Source organism: Macaca fascicularis, chromosome 5 (genome assembly GCF_037993035.2).
Source record: "Macaca fascicularis isolate 582-1 chromosome 5, T2T-MFA8v1.1".
Lineage (NCBI taxonomy): Eukaryota > Metazoa > Chordata > Mammalia > Primates > Cercopithecidae > Macaca > Macaca fascicularis.
Window position 1 is genome coordinate 179,149,350 of NC_088379.1, and position 23,734 is coordinate 179,173,083.

At 35.3% G+C, this 23,734-nt stretch overlaps 1 long non-coding RNA gene across 4 annotated transcripts in view; it reads left to right on the forward strand.

Annotated features, from left to right (window-relative positions):
- LOC102139020 (uncharacterized) overlaps nt 1-23,386 on the forward strand; it is a 62,420-nt gene extending 39,034 nt beyond the window's left edge. For 2 of the 4 annotated variants that reach the window (XR_012435234.1, XR_010587083.2), the window contains one exon: nt 14,992-15,245. This is a non-coding gene — a long non-coding RNA (uncharacterized lncRNA). Of the gene's footprint in view, nt 1-14,991; nt 15,246-21,637; nt 21,864-22,457 lie in introns of those variants that run through there. The other 2 variants (XR_010587082.2, XR_012435233.1) reach the window with 2 other exon arrangements.
- The last annotated feature ends 348 nt before the right edge of the window (nt 23,387-23,734 follow it).

The window sequence follows — 23,734 nt, forward strand, 5'->3', positions numbered from 1 at the left end:
AGAGCCATTTCTGCCTCCAACTAGTTTTGTAGCTTTATGCTCCTCATTTAAATTATATGGACCTTAGTTTCTTTTTTAATTGGCAAATAATAATTGTATATATTTATGGGATCCAATGTAGTATTTTCATACATGTATACATGTTAGGATAATCAAATTAGGTGAGTTAACATATCCCTCACAGAACATTTGATATCCTCTTTTAGCTGTTTTAAAATATATAATACGTTATTATTAACTATAGTCACCATGCTATGCAGTAGATCATGTTCCTTATGTTCCTTATGTCTAACTGAAACTCTGTACCCTTTCACCATCATCTCCCCTTTCCTTGTCTACTCCTGTGCCCCAATCATTGCCAGCCTCTGATCCATTCTACTCTCTACTTGAACGAATTTGACTTTTTTAGATTTCATATAAAAGTGAAATCATATGGCATTTTTCTCTCGGTGCCTGGCTTATTTCATTTAGCCTAATGTCCTCTAGGTTCATCCACGTTGTCACAAATGCCAGAATTTCCTCTCTCTCTCTCTCTTTCTCACTGTGTGTGTATGTGTGTGTGTGTGTGTGTGTGTGTAAAGTCCTAAGAGTATTCTATTGTGTATATATATGACATTTAAAATATCAATTTATGCTTCAGTAGACACTTGGGTTTTTTCCATATCTTGGCTCTTGTGAAAAATTCTTCAGTGAAGGTGGGAGTGCAGATATCTCTTCAAAATACTGATTTCAATTCCTTTGGGTATATACTGTACCCCAAAGTGGGATTTCTGGATTATATTGCAAGTCTTTTTATAGTTTTTTTGAGGAAGCTCAATACTGTATTCCAAAATGGCTGTATTAATTTGTAATATCACCACCAATATACAAGGGTTTCTTTTTCTCCACATCCTTGCCAACACTTAACTTTGGTTTTTTTAAATCCAATTGAACAGGTAGGTATGAGGTGATATTTCATTGTGGTTTTGATTTGCATTTCTTTAATGATTAGTGATGTTGAGCAGTTTTTTCTTATATCTGTTAACTATTTTTGTCTTCTTTTGAGCAATGTCTATTCAGCTTTTTTGTCCATTTTTAAATAGGTTTATTTGTTTTCTTGTTACTGAGTAATTTGTGTCCTTGTATATTTTGAATATTAGCCCCCTTATCTGATGTATAATTTGCAAATATTTTCTCCCAATCTGTGCATTATCTCTTCACTCTATTGTTTCTTTTGCTGCCCAGAAACTTTTTAGTTCAATACAATTATATTTGTCTATTTTGCTTTTGTTGCCTGTGTTTCTGGGATTATATCTGAAAAGTCATTGTTCCAGACTCTGTCATGGAACTTTCCCCCTATGTTTTCTTCTAGTGGCTTTACAGTGTCATGTCTTACATTTAAGTCTTTAATCCATTTTGGCTTTATTCTTGTATAAGAGTGAAATAAAGGTACTTTTCATCCTTTTTCATGTGGATATCCAGTTTTCCCATTTATTGAAGAGACTGCCCTTTCCTCATTTTGTCTTCTTGGAACCTCTGTCAAAATTGACTATGGATGTGTAGGTTTATTTCTGGGCACTCTGTACGATTCCATTGGTCAATGTGTCTGTTTTTATGCCAGTACATTCTGTTTTGATTACTATAGCTTTGGAATATGTTTTGAAATCCAGTTGTGTGATATCTTTAGCTTTGTTCTTTTTGGTTAAGAATGGTTTGGCTATTGAGGTCTCTTGTGGACCCATATGAATTTTACAATTGTTTTTTCTGTTTCTGTGAAAAATGACATTAGAACTTTGATAGAGGTTGCATTGAATCTGAAGACTGCTTTAGTAGTATAACATTTTAATAATATTAATCCTTTAAATCCATGAACACAGGGTATGTTTTCTTTTATTTGTGTAATCTTCAATTACCTTCATCAATGTTTTATAGTTTTCAGTATACAGATCTTCCATCTCTTTGGTTAAATTTACTCATAAGCATTTTATTTATCTATTTTTGACACTATTACAAATGGGATTGTTTTCTTAATTTATTTTTCACATAGTTTGTTATTAATATGTGGAAACACTACTGTTTTTTTGTATGTTAATTTTGTGTTCTGCAACTTTGCTGAATTAGTTCATTAGTTCTAACAGGTTTTTGGTGAAGTCTTCTGAATTTTCTATGTAAAATATCATGTCAGCAAAAAGACAATTTCACTTCTTCCTTTCCTATGCAGATGCCTTTTCTTTTCTTGCCTAATTGTTCTGGCTTGGATTTCCAGTACTGTGTTGAACAGACGTGGTGAGAGTGGGCATCCTTGTCTTGTTTCTGATCTTAGAGGAAAAGCTTTCAATTTTTCACTATTAAGTACAATGTTAGCTGTGGGCTTTTAATACATGACCTTAGTTGTTTGGAGGAACATTCCTTCTACACCTAATTTTATCATAAAAGGAAGCTGGATTTTGTCAAGTGCTTTCTCTATTTCAACTGAGAAATCATGCACTTTTTGTCTTTCATTCTGTTAATATGGTGAATCACATTTATTGGTTTGTATATGTAGAAACAAACTTGCATTCCAGAGATAAATCCCACTTAATCATGGTGAGTGATCCTTTTAAAGTATTGTTGAATATGGTTTGCTAGTATCTTGTTGTGAAATTCTGCATCTGTTTGTCAGTGATATTGGCCTGTAGTTTTCTTTTTTCATAGTGTCTTTGTCCAGTTTTAGTGGCAGAGTAATGCGGCCTAATAAAATGAATTTGGAAGTATTCTTTCTTCTTCAATTCTCTGGAACAGTTTGAGCAGAACTGGTATTAGTTTTAAAAAAATATTTCATAGAGTTCAGTTATGAAGCCATCTGGTTCTGAGTTTTTCTTTAGGTGATTTAAAAAGCCTGATTTAATACTCTGACTCATTATTGGTCTATTTAGATTTCCAGTTTCTTCATGATTCAGCTTGGTAGGTTATATGCTTCTAGGAATTTATTTTTTTTTTCTAGGTTGTTCAATTCCTTAGTGCATAATTGCTCATAGTAGTCTCATGATGCTTTCTCATCAGTTGTAATGTCTCCTTTTTTATTTTAAATTTTATTTATTTGGGGTTTTTTTCTTTTTCCTTAATCTAGCTAAGGGTTTGTCAGTTTTATTAAGCTTTTCTAAAAACCAATTTCTTAATTTTATTCATCTTTTCTATTGGTTTTCTAGTCTCTGTTTTATTTATTTCTGCTCTGATCTTTGTTATTCCTTTCTTCTGCTAACCTTGGGCTTAGTCATACTTCTTTTTCTAGTTCCTTAAAGTATAATATTAGGTTGTTTATTTGAGATCTTTCTTCTTTTTTTGATGTAGATGCTTATTGCCATAAACTTCTCTCTTAGAACAGCTTTTACCATATCCCATAAGTCTGGTATGTTGTGTTTCCATTTTCATTTGTCTCAAGATTTTAAAAATTTCTCCTTTAATTTCTTCTTTAACCCAACAGTTGTTCAGGGACATGTTATTTAATTTCCACATATTTGTTCATTTCCCATGATTCCTCCTGTTCTTGTTTTTTAGTTTCATACCACTGTGGTCAGCAAAGACAGTTAATATAGGACCTTAGTTTTCAAAATTATGAATCAATGTAGTTTGACTAGATGACCTTGGTGGCTACCAACAACTGTAAAATATAATGCTCTTATTTTAACTCATTAAAGATTGCCCTCCTCCTCCACTGAATTGACTCAGAGTATTTAGGATTTTGTCAAGTTATATATTTGCTGCCTATCTATCTGAAATTTAGTGGAATTTGTTTTGTTTTTAATGCAATTGAACTATTGCAATGAATAGATGTAATGGAAATATTGTAGTGAAATGCTTTTCACTACATTTAAAGAAAAGTCACTGGATGGCAGTTAATAATTATAAAAAGTACAAAGACAGTAATAATAAGATAAATAAATATAAGATAATTGGCTGTATGTATACAAACTAAGAACATTCTGGTGGTAAAGATGAGCATGAGTTAAAAAAAATTCTAGGCATTATATTTAAAACAAGGAACAATCTGCCTGCACTGATCTAAATAAAAACAGCTTCTCAAACCTCCATCTTCTTCCATATCATCATGTTTAGGATTAAATTGTTCATGTATTTTTTGACTATTAAAGGCACAACATTTGTCAACTCAACCCTCTTCAGACTTTATCAGTAACAAAAAGTTGCTAATGCTTGATGAAATGATGGGTGAGAAGGTGGGGAGGCAGAAGCAGCCAACAGAGAAGACAAAGGATCTAAGAAACTGAGAGAGAAAGAAAGGAGAAAAATATGTAGAAATTTCAAGTTGATGATAATATTCTAAGACCAGTTGAACACTTACTTTATTTTCTGAAAAAGAATCTTTGACCCCATGTAACACATTGTGAATGTATTTTGTTCTTCCTGACTCAACCTAAGAACAGAACATTGAATTCAAGATTGACTACAAAGTTAATAAATATATAAAATTTTATAAAATAAAAGTACAAAGACAATAATAATATAAGTAAATATAACAATGTATAACTATATGTATAACTATATATACATAGTTATATTATGTATAACTATATATACATAGTTTGTAACTATGTATACAAACTAAGAACATTCTGGTGGTAAAGATGTACCAATATAAGAAAGTTCTATTTGATGTTGACCCGGACAAAGCACACTTCATCCCGAAGGCATTTTTGACGGTAAATCTAAACAGCCTGTTGTCTTTGTCTTTTTCAAATAGTTTACTGGTGAGCAGCCAGACATTTGAAAATAATTTCTGTTTTTCCACAGCTTGAAGATTGAATCAGAAAAAGTAGTACAATCATTTTGAAAATAAATATTTTTAAAACCAATCACTTGGAGGATGATTTGTTTTATATAAGCAAATTACATGTAAAATATTTTTATTCCTTCTTTGTATAAAAATACTAACTTCAGGCATTTTGCTATGTTGTATTAAGAAAATGTCTCCTCCACCCCACTACCAAGGGGCTGTTCCTTTCAGATGAAAAGGTTGTTCTTTCTTAATACTAGCTAGGTCACTTTGGTAGTTTGCTGTCAGGACATGAAGTATTACTAGTGTTCTCTCACTTACCAATGAAGGTAATTTTGAATGCCTCCAGTCAGCATTTTGTTTTGGAAAAAAGATTGATTCAGGACTTAATGCTTGTTGAGATTATGAGAATAATTCACCAATCTGTGCCTCATCTAAAATGAAAGCAGTGGACATAACTTACTATTGTCCATCTTTAAAATTTTATGATTAGAGTAAAAACCAGAGAGAAATGAGGTAATGCTTGAGGCAAATTATTACACTCAAACTCTCTCATGTTGTGTCTCAAGTACCCTAAGGATGCAGCTGTCCATGACTGGCAGTTAACAGTCACATTATTGCCATGTAAAGTAAGAAAAGGCTACTTTATTTAACTTCTATGAACCAGGATATGCATTAGTTGTTAAGGATACAAAACTAAATAAATCGTGACCCTTGTCCCTGAAGAAGTGTGGCAGTATTTGCAGATGAAGTTGTAAACAGAGTTAAACTGTTATGTAATAGTAAGTAGAAAGCAGGCATTCAAACGAAATCATTCAGGGATTGAAAATATTTGCTGATTATATTAGTTTCTTATTGCTGTTGTAACAAAGTACCAAAAATTAGTGATTTTAAACATCACAAATCTATTATTTTATAGTTCTGAAGTCAGAAGTCAAAATGAGTCCCAACCAGGCTAAAATCAAGGAGTTTGTCGGGTGTGTTTTTTTCTATGGGCACCAAGGGAATTCATTCTTTTACTTTTTCCAGCTTCTAGAGGCCACCTGCACTTTTTGCTTCATGCTAGCCCTCTCCTGTCTTCAAAGCCAGCAATGAACAGCTAGTCTTTTTCACAGCATATTACTCTGACATTCAGTCTTCTGACTCCTCTTTCACTTATAAGGACCCATATAATTACCTATTACCCACTAGAAAATCCAGGACAGTCTCCTCATCTGATATGGTTTGCCTATGTCCCCAACCAAATCTCATCTTTAATTGTAGCTCCCATAATTCCCACATGTTGTGGGAGGGACCCAGTGGGAGATAATTGAATCATGGGAGTGGTTCCTCCATACTGTTCTCATGGTAGTGAATAAGTCTCACAAGATCTAATAGTTTTAAAAAGGAAAATCCCTTTTGCTTGGTTCTCAGTCTCTCTCTTGCCTACCGCCATGTGAGATGTGGCTTTTGCCTTCTGCCATGATTGTGAGGCCTCCTAGCCATGTGGAACTGTGAGTTCATTAAACCTCTTTTACTTCATAAGTTACCCAGTCTTGGGTATGTCTTTATCAGCAGCATGAAAATGGACTAATACACTTTCTCAACATTAATTTATTAACAATTTTAATTCCATCTGCAACCTTAATTCCTTCTTGTCATGTAACATAGCATATTCACAGTTTCCAGGGATTAGGAAGTAGACATCTTTAGAAAGCTATTATTCTGCCTACCACATTGATGGGATTGTAAATCTTGAGTTTTCATGTAGCTTTCATGACCAATTCCAGTTAAGCTTACTCGTGCAATGGTCATTTAAAAACATGCAATTAGTTCCATGAATTTGAAGTCCTCCCCAAGTCTGATATGAGTCTTTAAAAATTCATCCAGGACACAAAGGACAACTGGATTAGAACATTGCTGACATGGCTTTTATGAGAACTGTGTGGTGCCTATATAGTCCCAGTCTGTATTTTTAATTCTGGCTCATTCTGACTGTGTGTTGCTTCAGTATGTACAACTCCAAGGAACTGATGTTTTATTAGCACCATCTGTTTATTACAGATTATGAGTCATCAGTTGGCTCCCAGAACCTTAAGGCCTTAGACACTTTAATATTAATTGACAAGTCTTTGTGAGTATGAACCCAGAAAATCTGAGACAGGTCCCAGTTAACTTAGAAAGTTTATTTTGCCAAGGTTGAGGATGCATGCCATGACACAGACTCAGGAGGTCCTGATGACATATGTCCAAGGTGGTCAGGGCTCAGCTTGGTTTTATGCATTTTAGGGAGGCATGAGACATCAGTCAGTATGTATAAGATGTACGTTGGTTCAGTCTGGAGAAGTGGGACAACTTAAGGCAAAGACGAAACAACTCGAAGTGGGGAGGGAGCTTCCAGGTCATAGGTAGATAAGAGACAAATGGTTGCATTCTTTTGAGTTTCTGATTTCTGTCACTCAGGCTGGAGTGCATGGCATGATCCCAGCTCACTGCAATTTCTCCCTCCTGGGTTCAAGCAATTCTTGTGCTTTAGCCTCCCAATAAGCCGGAATTACAGGTATGCACCACCATGCTAGGCTAGTTTTTGTATTTTTGGTAGAGACGGGATTTTGCCATGTTGACCAGCTGGTCTCAAACTCCTGGCCTCAAGCAGTCTGCCTGCCTCGGCCTACCAAAGATCTGGGATTACAGTTGTGAGCCACTGCACCTGGCCAGTGGAAACACATTTAAATGCTCCTCTCTTTTGAAAACAACAGTTAGTTTTTGAACCGTAAAGGAAATATTTGTTAATTGTAGACATTTTGAAACAATTCTAAAATTCAAAGAATTAAAATCATCCATAACTCTTTTACCTACTCGTAGTTAAGTTTTTGTTATATTTCTCTCCAGTCGGTAATAATCTTTTCTTGAATGATGTGAAAAAATCACTAGTGCTTGGTGTTTGGTGTTTTTTTTTATTATTCATAATTCAATCAACCTCATTTTACCAATTTATTTCCAACTCAATAAGGAGTTGAAAATTTTATATACACGTTGGCAGAGCCTAAAAATGATAAACCAAATTCTCCTGTCTTTCAGAAATTTAGAAATGGAGTTTATGTAAGCATTACCTTTCTACTCTTCCTAACCTTTAGGGCCACTACATGACATTTTTTTTTTTTTTAAACAAAAAGGAAGGAAAAGTCTGAGTATTTATTTTGAGCAAACATTCTGTTAGCCATGGGAAAACAAAAGGGTATAAAACATTTGTCTTCAAAGAGTTTATAGTGCGGTTGTATAGGAAGACACATCTTCAAAGAAAATTTCAGTGCAACTGGAAGATGGGGCTCTAAGGACCCAGCCTCTCTCATGGAGGAGGTAACATTGCCCAAAGAATCTCTTTCCAGAGAGAATCAGTTTCCTCTCTGTGGTTACAAGAACATGGCAAGTGCCAAGTGTTCATTCTGGAGGATCACCGGAAAACTATGGGCCAGTGAATCTGGAGAATTACAAAACTGGGTCAGGTATAGTCAGTTCCTGAGAGAATCATGGTGCCATTCACCAGGATAAGAAAATCCCAAGGAAAGTGGACATCATTTTACTGAAAAGGAAAATAAATGATTTTGTCTGGACACGATTGACTGTCATCATGTGGTGATATCCTGCATCAGGCATCAAAGAATCGTAGATCAATGAACAATTAATACTTGAAGGGATTTTAGAGGCAATTATTGTGTTAAAATTTTTTCATCCTAGACATAGCGGAAGATAAGTTTCCAAGAGATTTAATAATTTTGCAAATGCCACCAAACGAGTTGGTTATAGAAGTGGGACTAAAAGATAAATTCCTTCTTTTTATGCTACTAGCACATGAGAAATCCTGAATTTTTGTTCCTTGTTCTTTGGTGATGGTGGGTTCAGTCATCTCAGACAATCTCAAAAGGGAATTTTGGACAAGGTAACCCCCAACATCCTTTCCAGCTCTGATAGTCTACTACCATCAGATAAGCTCAGGAGAAATGTGGCTTGCTGAAGAACGGATTTGTAAGCACTGAGAACGTTTAAGATCCCTGAGAGAAAAAATGATGACAGGGATCAGGATATCAATGATTAAGCTTTGTGCTACCTCTTGATATGTGGTGTGGAAGAAAGAAGAGAAACCACAAAGGACACCCACAAAGAAGTGGGTATTGAAGCAGAAGAATAGGAAAAGGCCTGGGACAGAGACAAGAGGAGGGGCTGAAGAAGGACTGATTAAATGTGGCAAATGCCACAGACGTCAAGGCAGATGGGAATTGGGAAACGGCAATGGGATTTGATAATGAGATTGGACAGGAAGAGTCTTTGTATTAAAAGATTTAAAGTACATTGATTAAAGTAAATTATCTATTAAAAGATGGATACAAAAGAGAAAATATTGAATGTAGGTAGTTCGAAGATAAATAAGAATAAGAGATAAGGTGTATAGAATTGTGCAGGCTATAAGAACAATTACAGGCAGAGGAGAAGAAAAGCAAGAGATTGAAGATTTGTGAAGAAGGATTTGTCTGATGGCATGAAGTTCCAGAAGAGTTGGAAGATGGGGAATACGCTTAACACAGCTAGAGAGGCTGATTCAGGCAAGGGGAAGGTGGGCACCTCTTCCTCTGAAAAAGGAGTAAAGGAAGAATAGGCACCTGAAAATACAGAGATATTTAGAGTTCTGTGGATGCATAGCTGGTTTGAGGTGGAGGAAAGTATATGAAGGATTTTGTGACAAGGAATTTGTCTTCTTAGTCATTATAGTGGCAAGACCCGGGCTGAGTGGTGAGACTGAGTAGCTAAGGACTGAGCAAAAAGATCCAAGCAGGGGCTGGAGGGAGAGATCCACAGAGGGTTAAGAAAAGAAGGGGGAGCTGCTGTAAAGTTAGGTAGAAAATGTTTCAGTGCTTCTCTGATGCATAATTGTGTGACTTTTATTTCAATGTTTGGGGGCTGAGGGTGGAACCGTAGAAAGTAGGTTTCCCAGGGCTAGGGATTAGCAGAACTGAAAATTAAAGGATGGAAGCTGCCAGGGACTCCAAACAACTTAAAGTTGCTGATCATGTGTCTCAGGCTGAACAGTGAGGTGATGAAGTGGTAAAGGTACTAATGAGCTTGATAAAGTGGTGGGATTAAGGGGCTGGCCCTCACACTAGGGGAGGAGCAAGATCAGTAACATGAGGGAATGGGAAATGCTAGGTCAGAAAGTCATGGCTAGATAGAAAAATCATTGAGTGAAAAGAGGAAGCAGAGAGAATGGCTTATGAAATAACAGATCCCTGACCTTGTGGAGCTCACATGCCATCAGAAAAACCATCAGTAAACAATAAAAATAATAAAGGAGAAGATTACTTAGCAGTATGAGGAAAAGGGGAGAGGAGAGCAGAGTAAGGGAGATTGGGACTGCCAGGGGAGGGGGACAGGAGGGAAGTTTTCACAGTGGTTGTCGGCCGTCACTGAGGTATGATTTGAGTAAGGATGGATGGAGGTGAAGGTGGTCCAGGGTAAGGGTGTTCTAAGAAGAGCGGGCAGCATGGAGTGTGTGAGGCACAGCAGGGAGGCTGTCCACTACTTTTTGCTACATAGTGTTGCTGGGCTCGTGCCTTCTCTGAGCTGCAGAGCTGCGAAGCTCTGCTTTTGTGTTGTGACCAGAGCTTGCAATAGTGCATGCTCTGTCCCGGATCCCTTTCCTCTGGGTAGTAGCAGTACCCACATTGTCATTTTTGTGCCTTACTTCTAAAATAAAAGAGTCTGTATTGCAGGTATTAGGTGTGCAGGTTCCTGGCTGTGAAAAAAATAATAATAATTTTCTGCCTAATCTGATCTTAAGCTAGAGGAGTAGACTCAGAAATGGAGCAAATGAATCTTTATCCTTTTGTGATTTGGGTATTCAGAAGAATAAACTTTTATTTATTAAAATGTTTCACTGAGATCTTAAGTCTTTATTGGACAGTAGGGGTTTAAGATTAATAGAGTCATCCAAAAGATCTCAGTAACAAAATACAGTCTTAGTAACTGACATGATAATTCTTCTGAGGAAAAAAATACAGGTTTGATGTTAAAATGCCTGTCTGGATAGGCCCTTAGGAATTCACAGATTTTGACGAAGGCTTTGGATTGTGAGGTTATGAAATTGAGGGGTTGAGTCAAGACTGTTAATTTTTTCAGGAGTCAGAGAGGCCTGATCTTGGATCTGAATTATACAAGAGTTAAGAGTAATTGGGAAATTGATTCAAGTCAGCAAATACATTAACAGTGGCTATTTGTTTGCTATGATTATACACATTCTATTATGCATTGCTGACAAAGAGAACCACCTGACATGAAATTTTCCCTTAAGCACAATAATTCTTTGGTAAATGTTTCCTAAGTATCTATAATAATGAAACAAAGAAGATTTACAAAGATCAAAGCAAGCTTGTTAATCAACAATTAATCTCAGGAACAAGTTGTAAAAATACATTCATTACGGCAAAGCCACCTTTACCTTAGAATTCTAACAAATAATTAATTTGAAATAGAGTTTGAGTAAATGTGTATCAAAGACAAAGCCCAGAAGACAGGGTGTGAGTGATAGTATTACTTGATAAAACTCCCTGGGATTTCTGTAGTCTGTTACATGTTTGTTTATAGGAGCTCAGCTGAGAATGTTTAATTCATCAAAACAAAGTTATCTTTCCAAGATGTTCTTATAAACGCCATTAAGACCACATTGTCTAAGATGAACTCCTGCCCAGACAGACTTGGAAATTGACATGTAATTTTCCAACCCATATTGCTAGTAAAATTAGAATCTTTTAATGTAATTTCTATTAACTGGTGACTGCTAGGAGATTATAAAGAATTTATGTTCCCAGATAATGTAAGTGCTCACAACTGTTGCAGGGAAATCTCAAATCATATTCATTCACTGTATCACGGTCTAGGCCAGAAGGTTTTCTGTCTTCAATAGCCAATATTCAAGGTAGCAGTTGGTTTTGTTTTTGCTTTCTCTCTTTAATGATGTTTCTCAGCTTAAAATGTGTGACCCCACCCCTCCCCTCTCCTCCCTTCCCCTTCCCTCCCTGCTCCTTCCCTCCTATTCCCTCCTCTCTCCTACCCTCCTCTTCCCTCCCTTCTCCCCTCCTCTTCCCTCTCCCCTTCTCTTCCTTCCCCTCTCCTCCCCTCCTCTTCCTCCCCCTCTCCTCACCTTTCCTCCCCTCTTCTTCCTCCCCCTCTCCTCCCCTCCCCTGTTCTTCCCTTTCCTCCCCTCCCCTCCCCTCCCTTGCCCTCCCTTCTCTTCTCTTTCAATTCCCAGGGAGGTAGCAAAAACATTGAATTTCTAAACTGTCATCCTAATTGATAGTTTAAAGTCCAAGAGCTTTAATGTGCCACTGTGTTCTTCTGTAACCTTGTTTCTAACATGTTGATACCTTTTTGATGCTCTTGAGAGCTCACGGATGGCTCATATGATTCTTCTATCTGTCAAGTATCACCTTCTGCCAATCTCACTTCACACACCAAGCATCATCTGAGGGAGGAGGTTGAATTTCCTGAATTGAATCAGGAAAAAATTTCTGGTGGAAGATATATATGTATATATGTGTGTGTATATATATGTATGTGTGTGTGTATATATGTAAAAGCTAAAAACCAATGGATGAACAGAAGCTGCCCAGACAATGAAGACAGCTAAGAGTGTTCTGGAAAAGGGGAGAGATGTCAAAATAATTAAAACATGGCTCCTATGGATCTTTGTAATACAGTTCAGTATGGACCACAGTGGCACATTAAAGCTGTTGGCTGCATTGTAGTGAATAACCTGGGGTATAAAATGGAGGTAAGCAAGTGCGGTGATAACCCAGGTGAGCAAATAGGATGACTCAGAATAGGGCAGTGGTGTGGGGTGTTGGAAAGAGACACATCTAAAAAATGATTAGGAGATAAGTTAAACAAAATTTGATTTTTGGCTAAATATGAGAGTGAGGGAGAGAAAAGAGTGAGGGAAAACTCAGGTTTCCAGCTTGAGTAATTGGTTGGAGAGTGATGTTGTTCACTAGGAAAGGGAACACCTAGGGAGAAGCTGGTTGGAAAAAAGGTGAAGATGGTGAGTTCAGTTTTGGACATGTTGAGCTTTAAATGTCCAGAAGCCATCACAGTAGCTGTGCCCAATAGACAAGTATGCACACAAGGCTGGGGCTCAACAGAGAAATCTAGCCTAATGATTTGAGTTTTATTTCCATGGAAGTTGATAAATCACTGGTGGAGTGTGTGCACTGCAAAAAAGAAGGTGGCTTAGACTATGCCTTGAGGAAATATTTTCTCTTTCAAAGGCAAGCAGAAGAGGACCTATAAAAAATATCTGAAAGGAAATGAGGTTAGAATTAAGGAAATCAGCAGGAAAACGTGTTTGAGGAATGAGTGGATCAACAAGTGGTGAAAATTCCCCACCAGATCTATGAAAAATTTCACCAGTAATCCTGACAATAGCAGTTTCAGTGGCAAGGCAGGGGAGAAAGCTGTATTGCAGTGGGTTGAAGAAGGAGTGGGATAAAAGGGAACAAGGATGACAAAGATGCCAAAAACAAAGATGCCAAAGGCAATTGCAGCAAACAAAAATTTAAAAATGGGACCTTCTTAAAATAAAGAGCTTTGCATAGGAAAAAAAAAAAAAAACTATCAACAGAGTAAACAGACAACCAACAAAATGGGAGAAAATATTTGCAAACTATGTGCAAACTATGTGTGTAACAAAATATCCACAATTTATAAGAAACTTAAATCAACAAGCAAAAAACCAAAAACTCCATTAAAAAGTGGTCAAAGGGTATGAACAGACACTTTTCAAAAGAAGACATATGCTGGCCATCAAATATATAAAAAACACTCGACATCACTAATCATTAGAGAAATGCAGATCAAAACCACAGTGAAATACTATCTCACATCAGTCAATGATAATTAATGAAAAGTAAAAAAAAAAAAAGTAACATGCTGGCAAGGTTGCAAAGAAAAGGGAACACATGTACACTGCTGGTGGGAGTGTAAATTAGTCCAGGCATTGTAGAAAGTAGTCTGGTGCTATCTCAAAGAACTCAAAGCAGAGTTATTATTTGATCTAGCAATCCCATTGCTGGGTATATACCAAAAGGAATATAAATTGTTCTGCCATAAAGACACATGCACATGTATGTTCATTGCAGCACTATCCACAATAGCAAACACATAGAACCATCCTAAATGCCCATCAATGATAGACTGGATAAAGAAAATGTGGTATATATACACCATGGAATACTACACAACCATAAAAAAAGAACAAGATCATGTCCTTTGCAATAACGTGGATGGAGCTGGAGGTCATTATCCTAAGTGAACTAACACAGCGACAGAAAACCAAATACCACATCTTCTCATTTAGAAGTGGGAGCTAAACATTGAGTACACATGGACACAAAGAAGGGAACAACAGACACAGGGGCCTACTTGAGGGTTGAGAGAGGGAGGAGAATAAAGATTGAAAAATCACCTGTAGAGTACTATGCTTATTAGCTGGGTGGCAAAATGACCTGTACACTAAACCCCAGTGACACACAGTTTATTTATAGGAGAAATCTGCACATGTACCCCTGAACTTAAAATAAAATTAAAAAATTTTTAAAAGTGAATGAGGGTTAAAATTGACAACTTTTTCAAGAATTTTAGTTGAAGAGAATGAGAAGTGGGAGGATAGCTGGGTGGGAATGTGCAGTAGACAATTTATTTTTTAATATAGGAGAGGCTCAAACATGATATATACTTATGAATCAGTAGGAAATGAATGACTGAAGACATTGAAGTTTTGAAGGAAATGTTCCAATCTTTTATTCTAGAATACATGTGGGTAAAAGTAAATATTGAGAAAGTATACTAAGTATTACAGCAATATTCAATTTTTATGTCATTTTCATTGTTCATCAAACATCGTAGAAGATTTAAGTCAGGCATAACATTTATTTTGATGCATCATTTCCTTAATATAGACCTGGTTTAGATTGTATTGTTTACAAGATGTTTGAAATCAGAACTTTGTGAACATATTTGTACAGTTGTTACACATTTTCGTGGCAAAAGTATTTTCAACTTTCTGAGTAATACTATTGAGCATTATGGTAAACAGTCAAAGGGTGCAAAACTATGCAAATGTCCCATTCTGAGTAAAGTGAAAAAGTTTGTGGTATAAATTAAGCAGATGTGTTGTACTAATGAGAACAAAATTAGCCTTGACACATTTCTGGCAGGTCTAGAGAAAGAGAAGATATGTTCTCCACCACACACGAAGTGTTGCATCAGGGCAACCACGGATGTCATCGTTGAGCCTAGGAAGTGCCAGGAATATGCTCTACTTGGACAAATCCTGCCTCCCAGTGGGACCAGAGTCAAAACCTCAGTGACTTTCCAGGTTGAACCAATTGAGAGATTTTGAAACTATTTTGATCAGACTGGAAAGTTAGGGACCACCATTGAAGAACTTGAGAGGTGACAAATTCCACAGGTATGTGCATTTGGTGAAGACTGGCCACTTTAGTAAACACTAATCAAGCTCTTATACATAGAAGTAGAAACCCCAGAGAACTTCAACTGGATTATCAGACAGAAAAAAAAAAAAAAAAAAAAAAAAAAGGGTTGAATGTTACTTTGATTTTGTCCACACTTTCTTTTCTTTCCCAATGGATAGAGTCATGGAAGTAATTCTAGAAAATAAAATGGAAAATGCAAATGTTTTCTAACCAGATGGCCTAATTTTGGAGTAATTCTAATTAACTGAACATTGGATGAAAGGGACTTGGGCCTCCTATCTTCTTTAGTAAACTTCAGGGAGGTGGTACTTATAAAATGAACAGACACTTTTCAAAAGAAGACATATGCTGGCCATCAAACATAAAAAATACTTTACATCACTAATCATTAGAAAAATGCAGATCAAAACCACAGTGAAATACTATCTCACATCAGTCAGAATGGCTATTTCCCCTTAAATCTACAATTAAAAATATTTTATTTTCCCTAAAATTATATATACTGATTTAATTTGGAAATTCTTATAATGGTATATTTTAGTTATTCTGAGAACATAATTACCTACACTGAGTATCTATATTTTTAAAGAAATGAATATTTCACAAAAGGTATTGGGTACAATGAGCTGCCATTCCAAGCCTCAGATACATTGAAACATGTTTTCGTGCACTACTTTTGATAAAACTGATTTGAATCAGAATAAATTGTCAATAAAGAGAACACAGACTTGTATGGGTTTTATTTTACATATTCTTACATATAAAATGAGAATTTTAAAAATTATTAAAAGGCAAGTCAAATACCTGAATTACTGATTATAATGAACAATTTTTGGAAAGAAGAAATAAGAATGTAAATTTTATTATTTTTTTTTGAGACAGAGTCTTGCTCTGTCACCCACACTGGAGTGCAGTGTCGCAGTCTCGGCTCACTGCAACCTCCACCTCCTGGATTCAAGCAATTCTGTTGCCTCAACCTCTGGAGTAGTTGGAATTACAGGCACCTGCCACCACGCCAGGCCAGTTTTTGTATTTTTAGTAGTGACGGGGTTTCACCGTGTTAACCAGGCTGATCTCAAACTCCTGACCTTGTGATCCACCCACCTTGGCCTCCCAAAGTGCTGGGATTACAGGTGTGAGCCACCACACCCAGCCAAGAATGTAAATTTTTAATGTAGAAGAAGGCATCAGCCTGATTCTGAAGAGCATATTGGTATTCACTGATTAGATTAGCAAACTTAACATCAACATTCCAAATCACTACTAAGTTATTTCATTACCAAAGCCTTTCATTATTAACCTTAAAGGCTGAGGTACAGATTTATAGGACTAAGCATTTGCTTTAGTCTTTTGGTACATAGTGATGTGATAGAATTTTTTTTTTTTTTTTTTTTTTTTTTTTTGTGGCAGGGGCAGATAGGCTGCCAGGGTTTTTATGTTGCTTTATTAAAATCATTTGTATACAGCTGAGGCTGGATTTTAAAGCTATAATTCTGACCCATTTTCCTCTGCAGTTTGAAAGGAAACAAAACAAGACTGAAGTCTCAGCTGAAAATTGCTTTCAGTCTGATCCCTTGGGCCTCGGCCTCCCAAAGTGCTGGGATTACTGGCGTGAGCCCCGGCGGCTGGCCTAGATTCTTTTATACCAGACAATGCGCCTATCACTCATTTGCTCTAGTATTGGCTGATAATAGCCCTTATTCTAATAGCCCCTTCCTTTAAAGAATTGCCCTTGGCAGGCTTGGCTCAATATCTCACGCCTGTAATCCCAGCACTTTGGGAGGCCAAGGTGGGCAGATCACCTGAGTTCAGTAGTTCAAGACCAGCCCGGGCAACATGGGGAAACACTGTCTCCATAAACAATACAAAAACTAAAACAAATTAGTCGCACATGGTGGCCTACATCTGTGGTCTCAGCTACTTGGGAGGCCGAGGGGGCAGAATCGCTTGAGCCCCAGAGGTCGAGGCTGCATTGAGGCAAGATCATGTCACGGCACACTAGCCTAAGCTACAGAGCTAGACCCTGTCTTAAAAAATAATAATAATAATTGCCCTTGACAAGACCTGCCTACCAGGAAAGCACCAACCTAACCTCCACCCTGCATGGAAGTATAAAAGGCTGGCTCAGCCTCAAGGTCAGTCTACCTCTCTGGTAGAATTTTCTTTCCCAAGGGATCAGACTAAAAGTAATTTTCAGCTGAGACTTCCTTCTTATTTTGTTTCCTTTCCCCTGTATATCCAGCTTTCCTCACTCATTTCCTGAAAGTACTCAACAAGTCACATAAACCAGAATCTTCATCTCAGTCTTTGTTGCTAGGAAATAAGACCCTATATAAGATGGTAAAGTCCAACCATGTACTAAAGCTGTGTAGTCCAATGTGGTAGTCACGAGTCACCTGCAGCTGTTAAATAAAATAAACTAAGAATTCAGTTTCTCAACCACACTAGTCACATTTCAAGTGCTAAAGAGTCACATGCAGACATCACAAATATAGAACATTCCACTGTTGCAAAAGCTTCTATTGGATAGCACTACACTAAAGACTCTGTGCCCTGAAATGTTTCCTCTATTTCTACTCTTCCCCCTTAAACTCTCAAAGAAGGGCATAGTTAGTGCCCAAGTGTAGTTTGAGACTTCAACATTCCTCTCTCAGTAATTGATAGAGCAAGTAGATAGAAATCAATAAGGATAGAGAAGACTTGAAAAATGCTATCAACCAATATGACCTAAGATGTAGATAGAATATTCAACCACTAATATCAGAATATATCACCTCAGGTACACATGAAGTGGTCATCAAAATACACAAATTTTGACAAATGTAAAAGAATGGAAATCATACAAGTATATTCTTTGAAGATAATGAAATAAAAAATGGAAAATAATCTGGAATATCTTCACAATTTGAAAGTTGAACAAGGCACTTCTACAATATTTCATGGTTCAAATAGAAAGAAAAAAAGTATTCTGAATTGAATGACAATGCAAGCACATTATGTGGGGTGCAGCTATAGCTACACTTAAAGGAAAACTCATAGCAGTAAGGGATATTTTAGAAAGGAACAAATTCCTTATATCAATGATATAAGTTTTGCCTTAAGAAAGAAAAGAGTAATTTAATTCAAAACAAGCAGAAGGAGACAATAAAGATTAAAAATAAAGAGGATAAGTTAATTAAATTAAAATCAGAAAAACACTAGAAAAAAATGAGTAAAACCAAAAACTGGTTCTTTACAAAAATCAATGCAATTTATAGACAACTTTATGTCATAAATTGAAAACCTTTAGATAAATAGGCAAGTTCCTTAAAGGACACACACTGCCAATGCTCACTCAAAGAGAAATAGATAACCTTAATTGTCCTATACCTATTAAAGAAATTGAATTTGTGGTTAAAACCTTCCAGCAAAAAAATTCTGTGGTTCACTAATAAATTCTACTTAACATTTAAGGAAGAAATAATGCTAATTCTATGCAAGCTCTTGTGGAAAATTAAAAAAGAAGAGGCCAGGCATAGAGGCTCATGCTTGTAATTCCAGCACCTTGAGAGGTCAAGATGGGAGGATTGCTTTAGCCCAAGTGTTTGAGACCAGGCTGGGCAACATAGAAAGACTCCTGTGTCTACTAGAAATAAAAATAATTAGCTGGGCATGATGGTATGTGCCTGAGGTCCCAGCTACTTGGGAGGCTGAAATGGGAGGATGGCTTGAGTCTGGGAGGGGAGACTGTAGTGAGCCATGATTATGCCACTGCACTTCAGCGTATGTGACAGAGTGAGACCTAGTCTCAAAAAAAAAAAAAAAAAAGAAAAGAAAAAAAAAAAAGGAAGGAAGAGAAGGAGGGAGGGAGGAAAATGGAAAAGAGGAAACTTTATCACTCATTCAATTAGGCTGGCATTACTGTATACCCAAACTAGCCAAAGTCATTATAAGAAAACTGCATATCAAAACCCTACATTTACATTGACAGTATAACCCTCCACTAAACATTAGCAAATTGAGTGCAGAAATATGTAAAAATGATAATATATCATGACCAAATTCAGTTTATTCTAGAAATGCAAGTTTGGTTTGAAGTTTGAAAATGAATTGATATTATTCAACGTATCATTCAACATAAAATACTAAAAAAGAAAAGCCATACAATCATCTCAACAGATGCAGTAAAAGTAATTGACATAATTAAGGATTCATTCATGATATAAGCTCTCAATAAAGTAAGAATAAGCAGAAACTTCCTTACTATGATAGAGGGCATCTTTGAAAAACATTCAGTTGCCATCACATTTAATAGTGAAAGACTCTTCCCTTAAGACTGGGACTAACACAAAGCTGTTGGCTGTCACCTCTCCTATTCATCATTGTCCTAGTCAATTCAATAAGGGAATAAAATAAAATAAAATAAAAAGCATTCAGACTGGAAATGAAGTTGTCTTCATAAGTTACGTAATTGTGTCTGTAGAAAATTCCAAAGAATGTACAAAAAATGACTAAAACTATAAAGTGAGGTTAGCAAGTTTACAGAACACAAGATTAATATAAAAATCAACTGCATGTTCATATATAAAAAATCACTAGCAATGAATAATTGAAAACTGAAATAATAAAAGTTCTATTATGTCTGTGGTCTGTATGTAGAAAACTAAAAATATTACTAATGAAATGTATCAAAGAAGACCTAAATGAATGGAGAGATATATTGTGTTCTTATGTTAGGATATTTAATATTATTAATGTATCAATTCTCCCTAAGTTGATTTATAGATTCTATGCAATCCCAATAAAAATTTTAGCAGAATTTTAAATAGAAATTTACAAAGTGATTCTAAAATTTATATGGAGAGGCAAAGGAATTAGATGAGCCAAAATAATTTTGAGGATGTTCAAAGTTTGAAAACTCACATTACCTGATTTAAAAATTTGTTATAAAGCTATGGTAATATTTTGGCCAAAAGACAGACATAAAGATCAATGGAACAGATCAGAGAATCTAGAAATATACCCAGCTCTATATGGTCAATTAATTTTCCTTTGGTCAATTAACTTTTTGACAAAGTTGCCAATCTAATTGAACAAAGAAAGACTATTCTTTTAAAAAGTGATACTGGAAAAACTGGACAAATTCATGAGATAAAGAACCTTGATCCATACCTGACACCATACAGAAAGATTAACTAAAATGGTTAATTTACCTCAGTGTAAACATAAAATCTATACTACTTCTAGAAGAGAAATTCGAAAATCTTTGTGATCTTGTGTTAAACAAAATTTTCGTGGCTATGACAGCAAAAGTAGGATGCATAAAAGAAAAGAAGTATATAAATTGGACTTTACCAAAATTGTACACTTTTATTCTTCAAAATAAACTGTCAAAAAAACTAAAAGACAAGCATTTGTGAAACACATATCTCGTAAAAGATTTTTATTCAGAATATCTTACATCCACCCAAAACTCAATAATGAGAAACCAATCAAGTCAATTAAAATAGGGACAAAGTATTTGAATAGATACTTCACTAAGTATATTACTTCACAAAGATATTCAAGATCATTCATCATTAGTACCATTTAAATTAAAGCAACAGGAACTATCATTGGGTACTCAATAAAATGACTACATTATAAAGAAGAAAACAAAAATCTGACCATACCAAGTACTGGTGAGAATATAGAATAACCGAAACTCATTCATTGCTGGCAATATGCAAAGTGGTAGAGATAGTTTGGAAAATAGTTTGGCAATTTCTTAAAAAATTAAACTTATACTTCTATGACCCAGCAGTAAGTCTCATTCCTAGGGATTTACCCAATTAAAATGAAGACTTACGCTCCTGCAAATGCCTGTATAACAGTGTTTGTAGTGCTTATATTTATAATAGATCAACACTAGAAACAACAACAACTGGTGAATACTTAAAAGTGTGGTAAATCTATGCCATGTAATACTACTCAGCAACAAAAAGGAACAAACTACTGATAAATATGACATCACGGCTGCATAACTACATCTCAAATTTATTTTGCTGAGTGAAACAAGCCAATTTTAAAAGGCTACATACTGTATGATATCACTATATGACATTCTGAAAAGGCAAAACTACAAGGATAGAAAATAGATCATGAGTTGCCAGGTTTGGGGATGTTGAGAGTGGCTCATTATAGAGTGGCATGAGGGAATTATTTGTGGGGATGGAACTGTTCCATATTTTGATTGTGGTGGTTATGTAACTGTATGTGTTTGTCAAAACTCATAGAAGTATACACCAAGAAGTTTGAATATTATTGTATGTAAGTTCTATCTCAATTAAAAATATAGAAAAATTACAGAAGACAGAAAATATTTGAAGAAATAAAATATTTTTTTCAGAACAAAGACAAGACCCTACAATCAAAAGAATTCACAGATTATAGTACAAGCTAGATAAGAAGAAAATACTGAACAGAAACATCCCTATACACTGACACATACTTGTGAAATTTAAGATCATCAAAGCCAAGATTGTGCCATTGCACTCCAGCCTGGGCAACAAGAGTGAAACTCCATCTCAAAGAAAAAAAAAAAGAGAATAAAAAAACGGAAGTATGGGGGTATGGTAAGTAAAAACTATAAAATAGGAGCATATATATAAATTCTAAATGAGTATCTAAATGAGTTAAACTCATCAATAATAATAGACAAGGTAGAATTTGAGATAAAATATACCTTGAGGGGAGAGATGCTACATATTAATAAAAAATAAATCAAGGAAACGAAATAATCACAAATGCATATGAACTTAATTGCAGAGACTCCAAAAGTATTTATAAGGTGGTAGCTGACAAAATTATTAGAAAATGGATCCATTAATAATTATAATTGGATTTTAATAATATGAACACAGTAAAATGAATATCACCTTTCGTCCTGAATGGAGGTTTTCTTTTGAGATCAGAAAAAGACAATGATGCCTACTATCACTACTATTTGGCGTGAGACTGAATATCATGACCAATGCAGAGATGGGAAAAAGCAGTGAGTCTTGTAAGTATAAGAAAGGAAGAGACAGCAGAGAGGATGCGATAAGCTACATAGTAAATCTAACAAAATCAACTGCAGGAAATCAAAACTGCAATTTTTGAGTTACATATTCTATATATGGATTGCTGACAGACAATATAATTAGTATTACCTTTTGACTTCCTTCTAGGAGAAAAATCCTGAAGATTGAGATCCTAGTGAACACAAAGTAAATCCTGTTTGCCTGTGACAGGCCCTGTTGATACAATTAAGTGACCCCACACTCTCAGATGGATACCACTTGGACAGTATTCATGTGATTACCCAAATTCTGATTGCTGAATTTTATGTAATGAAAATATCAATAGAATATCAGATGTAACTCATAATATAATTTAGTTTCTTTTTGTAAGCATAGTGAAAAGTATAAAATAAATATCAATTTATTTGAATATTTAAATTTGTTTCTCCTATTGATGTTGTTGATCTGCCCATCCACTTGAAGGAGGCAGGAATCATCACTGTAGTATTCAAACCATGAACGTTATAGTGGTTTACAAGAATTAGGAATGAAAAGAAAAGAAAATATGTCCAAAACAAAGAGAAAATGAGAGGAGATATACCCTTGGATGTACACCATCTTAATATTTGGAACATTACTGCAATCCTACAATTCATTTAAAAAATATTTTACATAGATCTCATGCAAGCTTGAAAGTAAGAAAAGTACAGATGTGGTTTTTAATTTCTATTATCAGAAAGAGTTCTTTAAGTGAAAATAAGAACAAAAACACATGGAAATATGAAGTGAAGAAATTTCATAAAAATTTAGCATACATAAAAACTAGGAAATAATTTGAGCATAACTCATTAGATTATTGTTAATTTATTTTCCAAGATAACATTAAATTACTGCATCTCTGACTACTAAGATTGGGTTAATTTATTTGTTATTTTCATAGACATGAAAAGAATCTACAAACTTTAACCATTAGTACTCTCTTTCTATTTAAGAGATGCTAACTGATAACAAAATAAGGTCTGATTGGCGTATTTCTGCATATTTTAAGTCATATTTGAGTAAATGTGCTAAAAAATGATGCAATATCATAAAAGAAAGTAGCAAGATTGAAAGAAAGCTAAATTATATCATAAATCACAAATGAGGGTGAGTTGTCATTTCTATAACTATTAAGAAATGTCCCGATCTGGAAAAGCTAAAGATTTAGCTATTACTAAAGATTTTGGGTAAGAAAAATTTACTGTATTATCATTGACCTAATAAGGATCACTGATTCATTAAAAAGTATGTAAACATTGCTGGAACCTAGATTTTTAGGAACCATGACCTTTTGCCTATATTTGTGAATGCATTCAATTGACTATGTTGTTTTTGGCTAGTGAAGACACAATAGCTAAATTCTGACACATCATGCATAAAGAGAGCCTTTCTTTCTTTTTCTTTTT